Genomic DNA, 23,323 nt, shown 5'->3' with positions numbered 1-23,323 from the left:
AAAAGACCAGTTATGTGTGACCTTGCCAGTTCTGATTGATTTTGACTGACACATATCAATTGATATGAAATGACCATGCCATTGAATGATCTTGTCATCAATATAAAATCATTATTTGTCTAACATGTTGATGATTAAAATCCAAAGTCACTTTAAAGACATTAAAGAGTTTTGTAAATTTTAGTCCACATCTGTTAGCTTCGAGGTCGGTTACATCGGACCAAAAATATTAATGACTCATCTTGCAGACTTATTTTGTCCAATAAAATGCACTCTAAAATGAGAATTCCCCCTACTACCACCTACTTCGGACCTGCAATAGCAAGTAGCAATTAATGCAAGAAGCAATGAGTCAATAACCAATATAAAGTAGCAAATGTTATGGTTGTGACATAAACTAAAGGCTATTGGCTATTTAAAAAAATAAAAGCAAAGAGCAATTTGATATATCCCACCTTAAACAGTTTCAACAAGAAATACATCAACACAGCAAGGAAAACCATGTTCGTCATGGGTCTTTTCAAATACCCATCAATCATGTGTAGCAAAAACAAATACACCGTAATGAAGTCAATTCAAGGCCATGCAATTTGCACAACAACTGTGAAACTTCAACTTTCTCCTGGTTTAATTGGGCTAAACTCGAAAACACTAAATGGCTGTCCAAATCTTACTGTGAGCAATTACAATGTTGATGGGTTTTTCCAATCAGCCATAAGTGTTAGAGGCCAAGGGCAAGTAAGTTTACACAGCAACAGACTGCAGCCTGGAGTCTGAGACCTGTGGCTAATTTCTCCCCCTGCTCTCTACTGGCGTGATCACTGGATGAAACATCCACAAGAAAGCCTCTTGATTTCACACACGGCTGGCTGGTGAAAGCTCCCCCGCGGCAGTTACTAAGGGGGGGGGGGGTGCTCAGCAGCTCGCTAGCTCGAACGCACAGACTGACAATGTGGGAGTGGAGGTATAGGATATACTGATATGTTTTCACTTGTAGCAACTGGGCCCAGAAGTGCTATGCCCATCCAAGCAATGTTTTAAGGAAAGTTGATTTTGAACTTTAAAAAAATATTTTATAATAATAATAATAATAATTTTTGGTTGATAAGTATTTTAGGGGGAAAGTAGTTAAATCGTAAAGCATAGCAGTTATCAGCCGATGTTAGTGATTTTTTTTTTTTTTTTTTTTAATTTATCAGTATCAACTAATGTTCAATATTATAATAGGGTAGGATTATTGTACCATTTCTGCCTGTTTTTAGATTAAGATTTCATATTTTTTGTTTAACGAGTAAAAAATAAGAACGCCACAGTCTAATTTGTCCCACAGTTTCATAATGTATCGAAAATATTTTTACACTTCTCATAATAACAAAAGATCTCGAATGTTGTGTTTCGTAAAATTCCACTAAAATGCCCGTCTTTTGTGAAGTATTCATGTAAACACAGAGAATGATGTGTAAAGTGAAGGTAAACAGTGGGAAAAAGCAGATTCGTATTAATATGTCGGACTTGTAAGTATAAATGTAAGCTAATAGACCTGCTGCTGGCTAGTGTGTCATTACAATAATCATAAAAAATAACAAGAAAACAAAAACACACTGCTCTTGACTGAATAACTTTTAGTAGCTTTAAAATGTATTAATGTATTATAATCATACAGAAAAAACCAGCAGTAATTTTTTTTGCATTTTATACTGAATGTTTACTTGAATACTCCTCTGCCATCACACGCACTAGGTTGATGTAGGAGCTGCGCTCTTCGACCGACCTTGCCCTCTGGGCAACGAAGGTCACGGCGGCGGTCTCCCGGGCGGACGATGTCCACTTTGTTAGTCCAGGAGCGCCATCTATGTCTTAACCTGGTCGAGATACACAAGGCCGACAAGACACACTTCTTGAACGGCCCCATCTCCCAGGCTGGTCTATTCAGCAACACCGTCTGGGAAATTGCCCAGCAGTTCTCGGCGGTGAAGCAGCAGACGGAGGCTATTCAGCACATCCTGACCTGGCATGGCTCAAGATCCCACACCCCGTCAGCTCGTCGCAAAGGGCATCAGACCTCTGGAACATCCATGTCTGGCCCCTGTACGGAAGACTTCAGTGGCCTACCACCTGCCGTGGTAGACACCATCACTCAGGCTAGGGCCCCCTCTACGAGGCGCCTCTATGCCTTGAAGTGGCGTCTGTTCGCTAAATGGTGTTCTTACCGACACGAAGACCCCCAGAGATGCACAGTCGGCTCAGTGCTTTCCTTTCTGCAGGAGAGGTTGGAGGAACCGCTGTCCCCCTCCACCTTGAAGGTGTATGTGGCCGCTATAGCGGCACACCACGACGGACTAGACGGTAAGTCCCGGAAAGTCCTGTTTGAGAAAAGGAGAGGCCACGGCTGATGTGGCCGGTCACCATTATGGGCAGTCAGCTTGTCCCCGAGGTGTGGGGGACCGTATAACACTCGTGGAGCGTTGGGGGAAGTTACGTGAGGGTCATGTGCGCTTACTACAAGGTACACAGTGGTACACACCTGCACCGCCAATCCAAGTAACACAGTTCAGATAGTTGTGGCATTTCGTTTAGGGACTGCTAGTGTAACTAAATAGATACAACATTGAGTGAGTGACAGATAGGGAAAGTCTTTTCAGCGTCCGCTTTCACTGCTAACAAAAAAACATAACACAGTCTCTTTACATTACTTTTCATCATCAATATTATATTTTAATGTTACAGCAAGACATTAGGAACTTCAATTCACTTGAAATTAATTTCTTATTATGTCCTTAGATTGAATTAAGAAATAATATGATGAATTGTCTCACCAAGGAAATCTCTTTAGTCACATACACATTGGAAGAATTGTTTTTTTTTCTTTTGCGTTTCCCTTTCTTTTACTCCTTTATACAGAAATAGACACCATGAAACATGTTAACACTGTTCAAACGCTAATAATTGTCATCTTTTCATGCATCTTTTTAAACTATATATATATATATATATATATATATATATATATATATATAATACATTTTTAATCCAATTAATTACATGGTGTCCCGATTAATGAATCGTGATTTTTATATATATTATTCGTTGGTCCGTATATTTAAAAATAAGAGTAAAGATTTGTGAGTAAAAAAAGTTTGGCATTTCACTATCTTTAACAAATAATTACAACTTGTCATGAGACCGGGTTGTTATGTTTGCCATTATCCATCAATAACAAAAAATGAATCTAGTTTAATAACACTGATAATTAAATAACAATATTAAACAATCTTTAGCTCTTAATCTCTGAGCATCCATCTTCATTCATATTTTATAATGTTGTAAAGCCTACATTCACTGGCATCATTTTTTATTTAGTGCCTGCGCACTGGCGGCCAAACTTTTGGAATGTATTTTTCTGCAATATTTGCAGAAGGAAATTGGTACTTTACTTTGTGATCAGTGGAATGCCACTTTGGTGAATTATAGTCAGGACATAACTGAAAAACAACTAAATCACTATTTCAAAATCATTTTTGATCACAGGCCCCATTTCCAACAGCCATCACTCCAACACCTTATCCTTGAGTAATCATGCTAAATTGCTTATTTGGTACTAGAAAATCACTTGTCATTATATAAAACACAGTTGAAAGCTATTTGGTTCATTAAATGAAGCTTAACATTGTCTGTTTTTTTTTTTTTGGTTACCAAAGTATGCAATAGACTGGCATGTCTTAAGGTCAATATTAGGTCACAAATGACAAAAAGAATCGGCTTTCTCTACAAACTTATCAGTCAAGCATTGTTTTGAGGAATGAAGGCCATATATTGCTTGAAATTGTATGAAATCTTCAGTTTCTTTTTTTTAGCAAAGGTGTACACTACAGTCTTCAAAGACAACTGGCTCTAACAACAGACAGAAAGAGATGTGGAAGGCCAGATATACATCTAAACAAGAGGACAAGTACATCAGAGTCTCTAGTTTGAGAAAAATACGCCTCACATGTCTTCAGCCACAGGCAGAAATCGCGGGGCGGGGGGGACGGGGGGGGGGTAATTATTTATCATAGTCATGCAGCCTGTGTTATTCAGTTGTGTGCTGAAAGTAGGAGAACCGCATCATGACCCTTTTAGCATGTAAACGGGTAGTGTTTTAGAAAAAAAAATAAGTAAACTCGCCCGCTTTGCAACAAACATTAAAAGTTCTATAAATTTCAATATTTCAATTTAGACCCCTGATTTAGAGATTGTTCAATTGAATAATAAATTACCAGGGAAGTAGAGATGGTAAAATAAATGTATAAGCTTTATTCAGTTTTTTAATGTCTGATAGAAAAGTATCTACCTTTTGTAGAGCAATATAATACTTTAGACAATTGCAGAATAGTCCCATTAGTCACAGATACACTTCAGAAAAATTAGTACACTACTATTTCTGGGCTTAAAAGATACAAAAACCAAATCAATGCAGATCATTGTACCTCAAAATGAATACAATGTGGCCCCCTATGCCCTACTTAAAGCCTGATGTGGCCCCTTTACCAAATAGTTGCCCACCCTTGAGCTAGACTGTAAGGTGGGTGAGAAGTGCCCAACAAGACAGCCACATCTATGGCAAGTGCTACAGTATTCGTGGAGTGAAATGTCACCTGAGTATAATGCCAAGGATCTGCAAAGCTGTGTGTGTGTGTGTGTGTGTGTGTGTGTGTGTGTGTGTGTGTGTGTGTGTGTGTGTGTGTGTGTGTGTGTGTGTGTGGCCACAAAATTAAAACCACCTACCTAATATTGTGTAGGTCCCCCTCGTGCCACCAAAACGGCACCAACCTGCATCTCAGAATAGCATTCTGAAATGCTATTCTTCTCACCACAATTGTACAGAGCAGTTATCTGAGTTACCATAGATTTTGTCAGTTTGAACCAGTTGTTAGGCCTTATGTATTCAGATACAAGACAAAGGCAGGCCTAACACAGTCGTAACGCCTGACTGAGGCCCACAAAAACAAAGTCATAAATCTTGCTGATAAAAACCATGCCAAAATCAAACAAAGGGAGTACAAAACCGACTACAAATCCCAAGAAGCCTTGCTCACTTTACAACTGTGTGAAATTCCAAAGGATCGAACTCTCAACACTTATTGGATGAGGCCCTCAACAGAACGCACCTCAACTATGATGTCATCAGGAGTAGAAATACCTCGGAAATCGTTCTCTACCCTGCTTCCAGGGAATTTGTGTGCTGTATGTAGACGTGGCTCATCGCTGCTCTCAGGTGTTGCCTCATTGCACAACTGTAAAGAAGTCAATGGAAAGGAGGAGGCAAGAACCGGCTTTTCAATATAAATAATAGTTTAATATAAAACTTAAACAGAAGAAACAAACACACATGACTGACATGTCCGTAAACTATCTCTCTCTCCCGCACAATCCTCCGCAGTCGGCCTTTATCCCTCTTGGAGGCTTGATTAGCCTGATAAGGGACCGGGTGTGTATAATCACGACCCGGCCCCGCCCTCCGCCCTGCCACAACAAGGAAGTAACGTGCCACTTGAAACTGCGGCTATACAATCTCCATCTCGCTGGACGAGTTGAGATTACATTGTGTTCCACCAAAAACTTTAACGGATCCGAAGGAAACCGCCGAGCAATCCGCATCTTCATCCGTTTGTCTACAGATGTGAAGAAAGAAGAATTCCCTTCCTCCCTTCAATCAAGTTGAAGTTGTTGATTTCTCTGCCAACCCGCCGAGAATCAGCAGCCATACCACCGCCGACAGAGTGAGGAAACTCCCCCCCCCGTCATCACCCGAGCCTTGAGGAACCGAGTCGGAGTCAAACGACGGATGAACACGTTCTACATGCATCCTCACGCGATCCAAGTAAGAGGTGAACGTCTGGGCAGAGATAGGATATTTAGGTGTGTTATTCTTGTGGATCAAGTTTATTGTTTGTACAGTTTACGGACCACGGAGTACGCTCATTGTTGCTAATAATACTCAAGCTATTGATGTAACAAACTGTTATCACAAGAATTTACTGTGTTGTAATCCAATCACGTTGGACTGTGTATTTACGCCATCGCGGATGAGACCGGCACACTGTGTTTATCCATAACAGTTGCCTTCTCTCCCACGATCGCGAAACCGGCTTCGGCACCACCACTTTATTCTCTCTCTCTTTCTGTCGTACCACACACACACACACACACACAGATAACTTTGTGAAACAGCTCAGCTTTGTCCCCAGGTTATCTTGCAAGCGGAGACATGCTGTAAATGGGCAGACACCATTAACCGGCTTCTCTCCGCTCCCACATTCGCGGCCATACTCTCTGGCTGGAAATCTCACATGACGTACTCTCCAAGACAGTCACGTCCGGCATATCGTGCGCGTCACGCCTCTCTCTCACACACACACACACACACACACACACATGCATACTGTCCTCTCATGTGTTATAGGCTTATTCTGGTTACCATATCTAATCAAGTCACTGTTTAGTTTGTAGTTGAATGTCGGAAGTTTATTGACTGCATTGTATTGATTATTAATTTATATTATATTTTCAATAAACTTCGTTATAATTAAAAGAGAAGTGTTTTATTTGTTTGTTTTGCATACACATGTGTCAAAGGCTGGCAGGGAAGGCCAGTGCTCGAATTCAACCCTTCGTTGTTCCCTTTACGGACATCAATTTTCCTAAGAGAACAATCTAATATTAAGACTGTTATACTGTCTGGTTATTAGTCCCTGATTCCAGGGTTGTGCTCCGTAGACATTAATACTAATTAATATTCTATTGATTTTGATTATTGACAATTAGCTTTGATGATTGTGGAATTTGAAGGATCAATAAGCTAGTGTTAATTCTTAATCAATGTTCCATTAATTTTAATAATAATTTATTATATTTGATAATAATTGAATATTCTATTAAATTTGGTTGTTGATTTAAAGGATTAAAAAAAAAGCTAACATTGATTCTAATCAATGTTCTATTGATTTCAAGAATTAATAATTATCTATGATAATTATTGATTATTGCTAATAACCAAACCCGCTCCTACACTGTGAGCCCTACACAGTTTGGGCATTCTCTGTTGACCTCTAATCAAGGCATTTCCATCCACAGAACAGCCACTCACTAGATGTTTTTTGCTTTTGGTACCAAAATTCTAGACACTGGTGCGTGAAAATCCCAGGAGATCAGCAGTTAGCTTCATTTAATGTTCACATCAACCATAAGAATGGGGACAAATTATATATAAAATGTTACATTTTTAATATCGGCCATAACATGAAATAATTATTGGCTTATCGGTATTGCATTGCACTATCGATGCATTCCTAGGAAAAAGTGTTTTGTAAAATACTGAAAATTTATCTTCAAAGTTTACATTTGGTCAGTCCAATTGAGTTTCACGTATAATTTGCTTCAAAGGCACAGTTCACCCTATAATCCTCTACTCACCCTCTCGATTTACTTTCTCATGGAACACAAAAAGAGGTTGTATTGTATACTAGGTTGGGATTTGAACCCGGGTCTTCTTACACGCTAAATAAAAACTTTACCACTACACAAATTTATTTATTTGTTTATCCTATTTTCTTACAAAACATTTTGTTATGTCTTGACTGGGACACCAAGTGAGCCAGGACCATCACTGGTACCCCTCAAAAATATGGTATGGTACCTGACTGGGCTGACATATCCAGCTCACCCGCCCCCCCATCAACTAACCCTTGTATCATGTGTGACTCCTCTGCAATAGCTATCATCAGCACTAAGGATAAAAACCATGGTTTGACACAATTTACACAACTCCGCCTCCTTTCAGCTCCTTTAGGGAATTGCTCAACACTCTCCAACCCCCATAATGAATCACACCGGCCGTCACAGACGTAAGAAGACAGCCAAAAACACAGGGCTACCGAGAGGTGAAAGAAGAGGTTAGATATAAATAAGAATAGAAAAAGACTGGAAGTTGTGACAGGACCTGAAATGAGGTGCACAGAGTCAATGAACGGGTAGAAGATAACAACAGAAAATGAAAGACTATGGAGAAGCTCTACATTCCAACCATGTAGAGGATACATTTTTACATTTACTTACATTTAAGGCATTTAGCAGACACTCTTATCCAAACTGACTTGCAAAAGTGTTTTAGCATCAAATATGAGACCATTGTGATCAGCAGATGGCAAGAATGTAGTTTGGAAAGCTAGCCAGAAGAGCAAAAAGGAATATGATTAATGGGGATTGCATAGCTCAGTTAATTTGATCTTTTGTTTGTAGACCTTGGTATTTTGTCAAAGCTGAGGACAGTTTGAGACATGGTTGAAATCTCTCTTAAACTCTATAGAGGAGTGTAAGATTGCTGAACTATTTTTCTTATTGGAAACATACGGAGAAGACATTCTTTAATCTCATTGTATTGCAGAAAAAATTGAGGCATCTCAAAATCAGTCACCTAGTGGAGGGAGCATTTCAGTGATGTGAAGTGGGAGTACTTGAGAAGGTTAAATATCAGCCGAGCTACAGCATACTGGATGAGCTACATGATGAGGTTTGATTGCACACACTGGGATGCCAGCCAGAAGTGAGCTGCATAGTCAAGATGAGATAAACTAGGGTACCAGCATCTGAGTAGCTTCTCTGGTAAGAAAAGGTCTGACTCTGCAGATGTTCTTGAAATCAGTCTCTTTTAGAGCAGATCCAACCTAATGAGATTGAGCCTCATTCCCGGTTCCCTCTAATTATTGCATTTCCTATGATCTCTCAGGTTAAATGCAGTGCAGTGTGTGGATGCTTCAGTACAGTAATGGTCCTTAATTTAGGACGTCGATATAACACTAACCCAATAAGACCAAGGTCACTCTTAAAATGCTACTCCATTGCTATGCAGTCTTTTCACAAAATCACATTTGAAATCTCTTTGTCTTGGCCTTGACTGTCATCAGAACTTCTTTCTCAAGCTCAGCTCTCTGAACGAGTATGTGTACTCGCTGACTTGCAAGTTTGTCTCCAAAAAATATTTTGTGTGCTTAAGTCCCAGTACTAAGGATACTGAAATATTCATCACAGCTCCAAGGGCCTTGTAGAGGAAAGGCCCTATGGCAATTTTTGAGCAAAAAGCTTTTCTCCAAAATTTCTATATGCACACATTGACCACTATTGCTTTACATCCTTTTACCCACCAGAAATTATAAGGCTTTTTAGAAAATAACTTACCTTTTTCACATCATCCTAGCTAAGTTCATACAGATATTTTGAGAAATAGCAAGATAGACTGGCAGCAAGTTAATAAATTAATAAGGTAAAAACAACCAACTTTTTTCAAATGCTATCTAAATAAATCTTTCAGTAAATGGAAAAACTTTTCCAAATACTCCATAATACATTATACACCATTGTGCAAAGTAATTCAGTATATCCACTTGAACTTTAACTGTAGTAGTATTTATACTCTCAAAGACAGTCAGACCATGCATATGCTTTGGTTCTGAAAGCCACTGTTGAAAACTTCAATGTTAATTAAGTAACATTTTCAAACACTGCAGAAGCAATCTAGTCTTAATAAAGTCAGGATACATAACAGGCCTAAATCATGTCTCTAAATCAAATGTTGCCTCATTTTAGGCACACTAAATAAACCGTAATCACTCAAGTAAAACTACCATTTACAAATAAATTCATATATTGGCAGTAGCTCAAACTGGAGAAGCTCAGACTGATCCACAGCGGAGTAAGCCAAAAATAGAGGTTAATAAATATTTTACATCACACCTATGTCATAAACTAATGGATTTTACATTTACACTAGGGAATCTGCTAAATAAACTGGCAACAAAATGCGTACAGCATCTATATTTAAAAAATTAAATGTATAACCAACAGACCGAGCTGTCACACTTTCTCTGTTTGCATAAATGATTTTCGCTGACCTTAAAACCAACATTCCCTAAACATTCAAACATAACTAAACCGTAAATAGGATCGATCAAATCATACTTGCAGATTACAGTACATATTTGTGGCAAGCTTGAAGCAATTTTAATGATCTAGCTAAATTTTCAGGCAAAGTACCTTTGGTCAAATCAGAACATCTAACTACCGGTACAAGGCAGTCTCATACTGGAAGTGTCCCATAGTGTCTTTTTCCAACATCATGAAAATGTCCTTTATTGCTTTCTCACCACATTTCGGAGGATTCTGTCTCAAGCTTGGCAGTCTTCGGATTTATTGCATGTTTAACGGCAATATATTGTATTATAATTAAAATACATTAGTTATATTTTACAATCATATTGATATTTTAGATCCCCTAACCCTACACCTAACCACTTTTATAAACGATCTAAAACATGAAACAGGCAGAATTATTTTGTCACAATAATTATCTAATTATAGATATTTCTGAAAACCTAACCCCATTCCTATACCTGAACCTAAGCAATTCTTAACAATACCAAATAATTAACAAGCAGATAAAAGTACACACACAACCATTTATTGTGCAAAACTTTCAAAAAACCAATATAAAATATTTCAAATAGGTTATGTTGCAAATAAAGCCTTCTGAAACCATACGACAGCTTCATGTGAGGAACAGAGTGAAACTGAAGGTTTTAAATGTTTCCCTGAAAATCTTCCTCTTCATGAAGGCAGTCACATCTCATTCAAAAGATACGTTCAAGCATTAAATTATTTCAATCGGTAACAAGACACGTGGGAGCCAATGGCAAGTGACATCACCAACATCAAAGCTGTCTTCCACTTGTTAAGGAAGTCATTTTTGAATGTTTATGAGTGCGAATCAGGATCTGACTGTTATGGTGGAGAGGAATACTGATCATTAAAAAGACATACATTTAAGATCTGTTCCTTACACAAAGTGATCACAAGGCATCGGAAGAACCCGTACACAGCACACAAATTAAGGATACATTTTTTTGTCATTTTATAGTGCTTTTCAAATAATTTGAGCTGCAGCTCATTACTGCCAAATTTTTTATTTAAATTGAGTAACAAAGTGTGTACAAATGTATCAAGTCTTATTTACCATGCCTTCATAACTAGGATTATGATTACAATGTCACAACCACAAACATATACTGTACGGACAGACATGATGTTACACAAACCATGGCCTTGATTCCATGAAAACCGTTCTATTGGAACACAAGGACAGCTTGTGGGCTATAAAAAATTAACACTGAACAGCCATTCAAGGTTATTATTCATGAGGTGAACAAAAATAATTGTGTGGGAACTGTTTTCTGTCCTACAAAGTAACAAAGCAACAGCTAGAATGAAACGGGTAAAGCACAGCACGAGCGACTCAATAAAGAAACATCTGGCAGAGTGGAGCGCTTCAGAAATCACATCTGCATCAGGAAATGACCGATTCAGTCATCTCCCACTGCCTAAAGCTGTTCCCAACAATATATTAATCACCCTCTCTCTCATCGTTTTTGCACACACATACACATATAAGTGTAACTTCCATTTGATTATGACATTAAAATAGCCAGGCCATACAGATCAGGGTGATTTAGATGGGCAGCCTCTCCAGTTTTTCCATGATTCAAAATGACATTAATGGCTGTATTTCACAAAAGACTCATCAATCATCCATTTACAAACTGCCTAGATACGTAGATGTCAATGCAATATTCAGATTTGAGATTCAATGGCTAGGGATTCACAGATTCTGGTATTAGTATGATGATTTTATTGAGAGCTATACTTGATAAGCACTAAATGTACCTTAATGATTTTGGGTAGATTTTCAATTTCAATTAGTAAGCACATTTTGATGACTTGAAAAATCTTGAAAAATAATATTTTCAAACTATGTTTTATGTTAACATTTATCACATATCCTGGAATAAAGATCATGACCTTGATCAACCTTAGAGCGGACTTTGGTATAATGTGTGGATTTGTTATAGTGTTGGACAGTTTAATTAGCAGTCAATTAATGTGTGTTTGAGTACCTTTAGCAGGATTTTATAAAAAAAAAATAAAAAAAATTAAAAACCCGTTGTTGCCGAGTCATTTGTAATAGTGACACGAATTACTCCGAGAGGATACATAGTGTTTTACTTTATATAAAAAATACAAATAAAACTTTAAATAACTCTGGAGAAGAGCATGTTATGGATTCAACTGTTTCCATTTACCAAATGAAGATTTAGCATCTGCAACGACACCTACATTTGCTCCAAGGTAAATTAAAGCTAATACCTGAACGTTAATTCATTTTTGTATTGATTTGAGTCATTGTAAAAGCGATAGTAAATAAACAGTTCACAGCATCAAAATTAGTGCATTTTAAGACGTTATAAACTGCTCTGTTCACTTACACTAATGTTAATAGATGTGTGATCGCTATTAAATGAAAAGTTTTTCTCTCTTCAAGAGACTGTAATATTAATTTCCCCTAATTCTGATTCACAGACTCCACAGTTTTTAATCAAATGACTGAGTGATTTAACAATTTATTTTACAAAATACTTCAGATAAATATGCATTACAATCTCACTCTTCATAACAGCCCATATAAAAACGATTATCTATTCCATTTATGAGAATATTTTTACAAAAACTGCGTCCTTCACAGCAATCACCCATTCCTTCCAATGGGGAGTTCTGCAGAGCTTGTCAGAGCGAGCAACCATAACCAATGAGGGCGGATTTTAGCGAAGGGTCAATTTACGAGTAATGGCAAATGTATTAATAACACCTAATAGACCTACTTTCAGATCATAATGTAAAATTCTGACCATCTATCTCTCATGTAGTTGCCTTAGAAGAGGTACTCCCCCAAAACTTCTCATTTCCATATTAACTAAAATAAAATTTTCTTGGAAAAATTGTATTGTTCTCTAAAATAACACAAAAACAAATGCGAAGTAGAATTTTGCTGATCGTAAAAAATTTTTTATACAATATGCCAAGATAGTCTGGGTATTGAAAACAAGTCCAATATAGAGCAGTTTCTAGCTAATTTGACCTTACAACACTCCTAAAATCATCCTATTGTACAAAAAAAGTTCCCTTTATTGAGATTCACTCATTTCTTGACTAAAACTATCAAACTACACTACCGGTCAAAAGTTATGAAGCACTTACGGTACTCTTTCTTTATTATTTATATACATATATATATAATCACACACCACAGTTCGTGCCGGTCCTCGAATCTGATTGGATGAGACGTTCCATGAGCACTGATGGTGTGACTGCATCAGCACTCAGATGCTTCACTGTGTGTGTCACTCCGCTTGTGTTCGTGCTGTTCTAAACAAAAGTGTAAGCGTAGTGCATATGTGTTGGGAGTTAGGAGCCAGCAGGTGGTGGCAAAATAATTTGTGTAATATGAGCCAGTTGCGGACGTAAAGTGAATCCGTTAGTCATTGTTTACATAGAACAGCGCTCTGAGTTTCCACATTGGATACATACTGTTTAAAATCGCGGAGGACATCGCTGTTTCTATAGTGAATGAGATTTGCGCACCGGCTACCCCAAAATAGAGAGGAATACCCCCTCTTGGACGTCTATATTCCACTGAGAAATCTTAACTTCAAAAAGCTGTAAGCATCTCTGATTGGGTGTGGCAACAGATGTTCGCACACGCTCCATCTCTCTGTTGTATATAAGCAATATCACACTCGCAATCGTGCTATATGGCCCTAAATCGGCATATATATAAATATATTTGTTATTTAAGAATAATGGAAAATTCATCTAAACTATGGAATAGCATAAATGGAACTATGGAAATTATGTTGTGACCTAAACAAAATCCAAAATAAATCAAAACTGTTATATTTTTGCATCTTCAAAGTAGTTACCCTTTGCCTTGAATTTGCAGACATGTACTCTTGACACCAACTTCTTGAGGTATCACCCTGGGATGCTTTTTAAACAGTATTGAAGGAGTTCAAAAAAATGTATTTTAGTTTTATAATGAAATAAATTAATATGTTGGCACAATTTTATTTTTGGCTACAAAACTAATTTCAAACATTTAAGCATATGCCTTCAGATCAAAAGATTTTATGATCATGAGAAACATTTCAGACAAATGTTTTAAAGTTGACCGGTATTGTCTAATGAAAGAATCCTATATTTTATCATTTATAACAATGGAAAAAACAAATTACATATGTACACGTGGCCCAACTCAACAAGCTGTTCCATTCGTTACTGGAAGCATTTTCCATTTTGGTCCTCTTCCAAGATTAAAAAGCCCTATAGCTCCCCTTCTGCTCTCTTTCAAAATGCAGTTGATGAAAACATAATTTACGTGATACAAAGACTGAGGTGCACCTCACAGCTCTTCGTATTCTCATGATGGAGAACTCGCACTCTTATCAGGCTAATTTTCAAACAACATGCTAAGACTTGACAAGAGGGGATTCAAGCTAACCAGCTCGTGAGAGAAATTAATTAGGCTTAGACAGACATCAAACAGGCCCTGACTTTGATGTTTAAAAGTGAAAGCATGTTTAATAGTGTCACCATTTGAGCCACTACAGACAAGCAACTTCTTCATACACATGTGAGGGACTTCGGCTGTCAGTAACTCTATGATCGGTACAAAGAATCAGCTCAATACAAAGTGAAAACGATGAAAGAATTTTCTTTATATACTTTTTATGTCATTACTTAAAATAATGTTCAAACAAAAGTTACAGGCAGAGTTTCCCAAGGATATTATACCTGAAAATATGCTCCGTTCCAGAAGAGTGCCTACAGCAAATATATCTGAAATAACTGAAATGGTACCTCATATAAGTGAATGATTTGGAATCCTCATAAAAAATAGCACTCCTCACATGAAGTGCATGCATGGGAGACTATTGCCATATAATTGATTTCAGTAGTACTTGGCATTAACATGTTACCAAGCTAATGATTCATTACTTTAATATGCATACAAATACACAGCAAACACAATAAAATAGCTTTAAATTGCAATAGATTTTCATTTTATGATGTTATTTTCAGCATAAAATTGGATGGATTTTTATAACGGAGCTTGTCGCAACTACATTCTGGAATTGCCTTTTTTTGTGAAGGACGCGTGCTATACTGCCTTATAATTTGGTCAAAAGAAGGGCAGGAGTGAGCCTGTTATGCCTTAAAAATTATTCCTACATAGGGAACTCACTATGTTTTGAAACCAAACCAAAAAGATCAAGTGCCAAAACACATATCACATGCAACCGTTTTAAAATTATGTTTCATAAAAGGGAATGTCACCAAATAAAAAAGATGTATATAAGGTAATGTATATATTGGAGATGTCTACACATGAATTGTTGCTTAACTTTGTGAAGATATGACCTAAAGTTATTGCAGAGTGAGATTTTAGTTCAGGACCAACTGATACATTAAGAAATAGAAAATGTCTGTGGCAAAAAATGTATGATGTCACTGAAAACAATTTATACCTAGAGGTACTGCATGCAAATTTACATGCTAAATCCCTTTAAGCAAATGTAAACAAATTTAATTAAACATTTTTTTAAAAAGTTATGTTAGCTGGTACATGCCAAACTTTTAATGATGTTAATTCGTTTTAAAAATGAATTATCAGAGGCATGGATTCCTCGTGTGTGTGTGTGTGTGTGTGTGTGTGTGTGTGTGTGTGTGTGTGTGTGTGTGTATATAGATATATAGATATAGATATTTGCACATTATGGGAATTACAGTTAGAAAATGATTTTACACTGGCATGCACTTCATTTTGAAACAAGCCAACAGGGAGCCATATCTTAGGTTAATAATCAGATTTGCAATTATACTTAAATATAAATTTTGTTAGACCACATAACGGAAATCCTAACAAAAACAATTTTTCATTTAAATTCATCAAATTGGTTCATATGGTTTTTTGAAGCATTTTAGGAGTAGGCCTAATAATAAGATAAATGTCTCCAATCGATCAAATCTAGGATTATAAGAATATTCTGAAATTCTGAAAACATTTTTAAATGGTTCAGGTACTCAGGGTGTTTTTCTCTTTTTTGTTTATAAATAATTTATTCTATCATTGCTAAAAGCTTTGTTGCTCTATGGCAGTGGATATCCAACAAGGATGCTAGTTGATTTCAATTAGGTCACATTCATCTAACAGCATGCAACATAATTATGAGTATAATATGAGACAGTATTTTACATGTCATACCATAAAATGAATCAAATTTGTGATATATAATTAAATCTTATTTAATTATAGATTTTTTTTAAGATAAATAACTAAACACAAAACCGTCATTGCATTAGTTTAATAACTTCTGTTCAATTAAGTGTTTTTAGTTCAATTAAGATTTTAAATGAATGAAATTTAATACAAATTAAAAGTATAAGATCCCCTTAATCAATGTTGTGTCGATGTAGTGACACTGGGGTCCCTCTTGATGAGAATTATTGGCGAGTGGAATTTATGCCACTCCCCTGGACATATGGGTATAAAAGGAGAAGGAATGCCCACTCTCATTCAGGTTTTTTCTTCAGAGCCGAGCGTTTGTACTATCAGCGGGCTGAAAACTACCTCTTAAGAAGTGTATGCTGTTGGATATATGGTGCATTTCCAGTGGTTTTCTCTCCTCCTGCACGACGAGTGCAGATTTCACCCCTGGTTGCTTTGACAGTGCTAAAAGAGTGTATATTCCTGCAAAAGAGTATATTTTCTCTATTAGAGCACACACATTGATGCTGAATGTCTTTTTAACTGAATGCCCCCCCCCCAGTTCCTTTCTTCCCAGAGGTGCACGACGAACTGACAAGGTCGTGGAGGGCACCTTTCACTGCCCGAAACAGACTTCCGTGTTTGTCTGCTCTCACTACCCTCGACAGCGGGCCATTCCCGGGTACACGGAGGTCCCTCAGGTGGATAAGGCTGTTGCGATGCACCTGTGCCCACAAAACCTGGCGGGATCATCCGGCCCTCCCCTCCAGAACCTATAGGACTCCATCGACTCTGGTAACCAAAACCTACTGTGGCCTGTCGCTGGACAGGCCTCCTCCACACTGCATGCCATACACCAGGCCAAGGCACTAAAAGAACTGCACGTGGATAGTCCTGATCCCGACGTGCTGCAGGAGCTGCGTTCAGCGACTGACCTCGCTCTCTGGTCAACGAAGGTCACGACCTGGTTCAGCGGCGTCCACTTCACTTCAGTGCAGGCCGAGAATGCCACCACCCTGCGTGTGGAGATAATGACCCTTCTTCGCAAGGGCGCGATAGAGCCTGTCACTCCAGCCAAGATGGGAGAAGGGTTCTACAGCCCTTACTTTTTCATACCAAAGAAAAAGTATTTTGGACCTGCAAGTTCTGAACAGAGACTTACACAGACTCACGTTCAAGATGCTAATGCAGAACGCATGCTGACGTGCTTCCGGCATCAAGATTGGTTCACGGGGGTAGACCTGAAGGATGCATACCTTCATATCTCTGTTTTAACCTCGACACAGACACTACTTACGATTTGCTTTCGACAGCCGGGTGTATCAGTACAAGGTCCTCCCCTTCGGCCTCTCCCTATTCCCTTGTGTCTTCGCGAAAGTTGCAGAGGCAGCTCTTGCCCCGTTAAGGGAAGTGGGTGTCCGCATACTCAAATACCTCTGACTGGCTGATTCTAGCACACTCTCTAGAATTGCTGTGCATGTACAGAGACCTGGTGCTCAAGCACCTCAGCCGTCTAGGGCTTCGGGTCAACTGGGAAAAGAGCAAGCTCTCCTCGGTTCAGAGCACCTCTTTTCTCAGCATGGAATTAGACCTGGTCTCAATGATAACACGCCTCACAAGCGAGCGCACGCAGTCGATACTGAACTGCCTGAAGTCATTCAGGCGGAGGACAGCGGTACCACTGAAACACTTTCAGAGCCTCCTCGGGCATATGGCTTCCTCTGCGGCGGTCTCGTCGCTCGGGTTGATGCATATGGGACCGCTTCAGCACTGGCTTCAGACTTGAGTCCCGAGATGGGCATGGCGCCGCGGCACACATCGCGTAGCTATAACGCCGCTCTGCCGCCACTTATTCAGCACTTGGACAGACCAAATTTTTAGTGGGCAGGAGTTCCCCTACAGCAGGTGTACAGATGCGTCGTGGTCACCACAGTTGCCTCAAAGTTGGGCTGGGGCACCATGTTCAATAGGCACGCAGGACCGTGACTGGGATTTCACATCAACTGCCTAGAGTTGCTGGCTGTACTAATCACTCTGCGGAGGTTATTGCCATTGATCCAGGGCAAGCATGTGTTGGTCCGGTCGGACAACACTGCGACAGTAGCGTACATAAATCGCCATGGCGGCGTACGCTCTCCTCGCATGTCGCAACTTCTGCTGTCATGGCAGGCAATGCTCAGTGGGAGTGGAGAATCCACCCCCAGGTGGTCCAGCTGATTTGGAGTCGATTCGGCAAAACCCAGGTAGACCTGTTCACTTCACAGGAATCCTCCCACTGCCCAATCTGGTATTCCCTGATGGAATTACCCCTTGGGACAGACACGCTGGCACACAGCTAGCCCCGGGGGCTGCGCAAATATGCTTTCCCCCCAGTGAGCCTACTTGCACAGACCTTCTGCAATGTCAGGGAGGATGAGGAACAAGTCACTCTCTTGGCCACATATTGGCCCACCCAGACCTCCCGCTTCTTGCAACAGCACCTACCTGGAAGATTCCCCTGAGGAAGGACCTTCTTTCTCAGGGATGGGGCACCATCTGGCACCTGCGCCCAGACCTCTGGAACCTCCATGTCTGGCCCTTGGATGGGACGTGGAAGACCTAAGTGGACTACCACCAGCAGTAGTAGACACGTACACTCATGCAAGAGCTCCCTCTACGAGGCAGCTTTATGCACTGAAGTGGCACTTGTTCATGACTTGGTGTTCTTCCCAAGCCGAAGACACCCAGATATGCGCAGTCGGATATGCCCAACCCTGTCATTGCTGTGTCTGGTGCATGCTTTACTTGGATCGCACACAGTGCTTTAGACGCTCTGAGCAGCTCTTTGTCTGCTTTGGCGGACAGCGGAAAGGGAACGCTGTCTCCAAACAGACAGAGGCTGGTGCAGCTTACTCCCATGCTAGTTACATCGCGCCCCCCCAGGGATGTGGTGAAATACATGACGTCTTATTGGGGCGTTGGGGGAGGTTACATGCAGACTGATGCACCTGCTATTATGCACGCAGCAGCTTGATTGCACCTGCATCAGCAGTTCGTGTAACACGGTTCAGCTGTGGTGGCGTTTTTCTATAGGGACCCCTAGTGTCACTACATCGACACAACGTTGAGTGAGTGATAGAAGGGGAAAGTCTTGGTTACTGTCATAACCTCCATTCCCTGATGGAGGGAATGAGACGCTGTGTCCCTCTTGCCACAATGCTGTACTAGCCACTGAAATGGCCGGACCTTTTCTCGGCTCCTCAGTACAAAACCTGAATGAGAGTGGGCATTCCTTCTCCTTTTATACCCCTATGTCTGGGGGACTGGCATGCAAATTCCACTCGCCAATTCTCATTGGCCCTTTCTCAAAAGGATAGAGGTGTTCAGGGCTCTCAAGAGCGACCCCTAGTGTCACTACATCAACACAATTTCCAAGAAACCAAGACGTTAATGTAATCTAATGTCAAATAATTGTGTTGGAATTACAGTTTGGTTTATACAACTAATGTTAAAAGAACTGGAGGAATGGTGTTTTGTGTTCAAGGTTTATCCTGATAAAATATTACTTCATATGACTGCACCAATTATGTTACACCAACACAAGTACTTGTAGGGTTAGATCAGGCACAAATAGATCTTAAAGGTTAAAACGGCACATTTCAACTTTCTAGTATAAAAACAAAATTTTCAAGAAATCTCACATTCAAACTTCAAACTGATTTTTACACTTTCACAAACTGATGGCAAAGTAAGGTTGATGCCTTCCAATTGATACATCCACCCAATTATCACCACAGCAACATGGATGTGAAAGAGTTCAGACCAATGACATGTCATTCCTGTGCAAGAATAAAGAGTGGATAAACAGTCATAGCAGCAGGTGAAGAGAGCAGAGCTGAGAATCACTGGCTACTGGCTGGCATTTCATTATCCTGAGTACCAGCCTCCCATTGGATTTGACACCACTCACCTCAAGCTGGCACATATCCCTAAACCTACACTCTATAGCTCCACAAACATATGGTACATGACACTTTCTCTTAAAGATCTGAAACTCAAAAATGTTAATCATTTCCTCATTCATCATAAACTCGTGTGGTTCCTAAACTGTGTGCCTTCTTTTCTGGTATTGCTTCTTATTTCCATACAATGTGACAAAGGCTAACATTCTGCCTAACATCTTCTCTTTGTGTATCATGGAAGAAAAAAAAGGCTTACTGGCAGGGGTGAAAATTTCATCAAAATGTTGGGGGGGGACAATAAACATAACAATTCTCAAGAGCAATTTTTGAAGGGGACACCAATAATACAGGCAAAATTGTACTTGCAAGGATACGTGTACACCAAGGAAAGCCTTACTACTATTATTAGTGTAGCATGGAGCTAAAACAGGCAATATGGTGTCTAAAATGTACATCACTTAATATCAACTTCTTGTTTATTAAACTTGTATAAAATCAAAATCACATTTGTTATCATGCTGATATCTGGAGAAAAACTGCACTCTTCGTGTGATATTATATTAGATTAACTATATTAAATTATATAAACCGACTAAATCACAGTGAAAGCGTTAAAATCTAAATGTGCACCCGGACTAGTCTAATCTACAAGACTAACGTTACATCACGTAGTGTATGCGTACACACTATGGGTGTGTATGTGAGTGGGGATATACTACTGTATTAAACAAGCTAGGTAAACTCCTAGACTGTATTAAACAAGGGTAACGTTAAACGTTACGATCGCTAACATAGCAGACTGCATCAGTGACAAAAGTACATTGGTACACAAATGCACAATCATATATTTGTTTTTTGACATGATTTATTAATGACTCGGCATCATCTATATTAAAGAGAAAATAATAACTTGTTTAAATCCGTTGTTTAAAGTGAATAAAATAACATCGACTTACTGGAGTTCCACAACTACTCAAAAACTTTGTTCTTCTCTCCCGTCACCGGAATATGTGTGTGTGTGTGTGTGTGTGTGTGTGTGTGTGTGTGTGTGTGTGTGTGTGTGTGTGTGTGTGCGTGTATTTATCACTTTGTGGGGACCAAATGTCCCCATAAGGATAGTAAAACCTGAAATGTTTGACCTTGTGGGGACATTTTGTCGGTCCCCATGAGGAAAACAGCTTATAAATCATACTAAATTATGTTTTTTGAAAATGTAAAAATGCAGAAAGTTTTCTGTGAGGGTTAGGTTTAGGGGTAGGGTTAGGTTTAGGGGATAGAATATAAAGTTTGTACAGTATAAAAACCATTATGTCTATGGAAAGTCCCCATAAAACATGGAAACACAACGTGTGTGTGTGTGTGTGTGTGTGTGTGTGTGTGTGTGTGTGTGTGTGTGTGTGTGTCGGTGGTGAGGTAAAAGGGGTGGAGGCAGTGGACCAAAGCACTGTGAGGCAAGTGAGGGGGGACTCAAAATGTTTAAAAAGTTTTTTTGTTGTTGCCCCGTTTGCATTTGTATCATTTTATTTCTTAAACAATTATTTTAAGAATATATCATTATATTTACAATACACATATTTTAATTATATTTTAGGGGGGACAAACCTCAGATAGGGGGGGTCCTGACCCCCCCTCCCGCGATTTCCACCTATGCTCACTGGTTTAAAAGGACATAAGGGAGATTAAATAATGACAGACTTATATTTTTTTTGTTGAACTATCCCTTTTATGTATAGAGCATGTAATTCTTTTACAAGCTCACAGGGAGGGTGTTACAAATTGGAAGAGGTAACTTTTCATGACTCTTAATTTGGGTGTAACCCTTCAGGATGACAAGGCTTTTAGTTCAGCATGTGAACTGGAAAAAGACTAAACAACTTGTGAATCAGATATATATAATGACATTGATATTCACTAGAGGAAAATATGAATCTGGGACATAATGACCTCTGTTAATCAAGGTTATTGGCATGTTTCCCTTCTACCACTCCTATAAATTTCTTGGAAATAGTACTGTATTGACAAGTGATATCGTCAAATAGTCAAGTGTTCTCCATCCTACCAATATTTTGTAAAGAACCACATTAACAACAGGTCCACAGTTAGCCTAACTTTAAAGACGAATAAAACAAGATCATGAAATAATTCCAGAAACAAGATATTTTTACATTAAATAATTCTGAATGCATCTCTGCTAACTCCTAAACACAAACAAAACTGATTTATAGAATACAAATTCCCTCATTTTTTTGACCGAGAAATGTATATACCATTTGTATTATATTTTTTGTATTATCATAATCATTATTATTTTTTTTTTAATTACAGCGTAAGATTTTATTATTTTCCATCTTATGTCCAAATTTTCCAAACAAATTATTTCCTTAAAAGGGAATTTAGGAGACTTGTATCAGCTACCCTATTTGGCATTAGACTAGTTAAAATCATCAAGCTCAAATTGGATTCAGGAAATGATATTCAGTTTTTTTGCATAGTATTTTACAGTCCAAACTGTTTCAAATAAGCTTTGCAAAGAACATTAATACAACTAAAAACTGCTACATTAAGTTTAAAATGAGCTTAATGAGGTTTCTCAAGTCACTCAAGACCATAAATATCCCTCTAAAATTCCTTGACCTAATAACTTTTTCCACCTTAAAAGTGAGATTGGAGCTTATTTTTAGGTGCAGGCTTCCTACCTCCTCTGGTTTGAAATTTCTGGCCAACAACTGTTTAGTGGGATAAGCATGTGACATCAATTTCAGATTATACTGAATAGTCCTTTGCTTGAAGACCCACTCAGCTCACATCCTGTCTACTAATACCTTCATCTGATTGATTTTTGAAGACCCACTCAGCTCTTGGGGCGGCTGTGGCTCAGTTGGTAGAGTGGGTCGGCCACTAATCAAAGGATTGGTGGTTCAAATCCTGGCCCACATGATTCCACATGCCGAAGTTTCCTTGGGCACTGAACCTCAAGTTGCTCCCAACACTGAACACCAAGTTGCTCCCAATGGCAGGCTAGTGCCTTGCATAGCAGTTCTGCCGCCATTGGTGTATGAATGGGTGAATGTGTCACAGTGTAAAGCGCTTTGAATACCGTTAAGGTTAAAAAGGCGCTATATAAGTGCAGACCATTTACCATTTTACCACGTAATCTTAGGAAGTGTAGCCTATACTGTACAAGCCAACTTCATCT

The 23,323-nt window shown here is 39.0% G+C and overlaps 1 protein-coding gene across 2 annotated transcripts in view; it reads right to left on the bottom strand.

Annotated features, from left to right (window-relative positions):
* Nucleotides 1-23,323, bottom strand: part of LOC127645141 (beta-1,4-galactosyltransferase 2-like) — a 180,111-nt gene that overhangs the window by 149,318 nt on the left and 7,470 nt on the right. The gene's annotated exons all lie outside the window — the stretch shown is intronic.

Source organism: Xyrauchen texanus, chromosome 6, assembly GCF_025860055.1.
Source record: "Xyrauchen texanus isolate HMW12.3.18 chromosome 6, RBS_HiC_50CHRs, whole genome shotgun sequence".
Taxonomy (NCBI): Eukaryota; Metazoa; Chordata; class Actinopteri; order Cypriniformes; family Catostomidae; genus Xyrauchen; species Xyrauchen texanus.
Note: the sequence above shows the minus strand (reverse complement) of the source record. Positions and strands in the feature narration are given on the sequence as shown.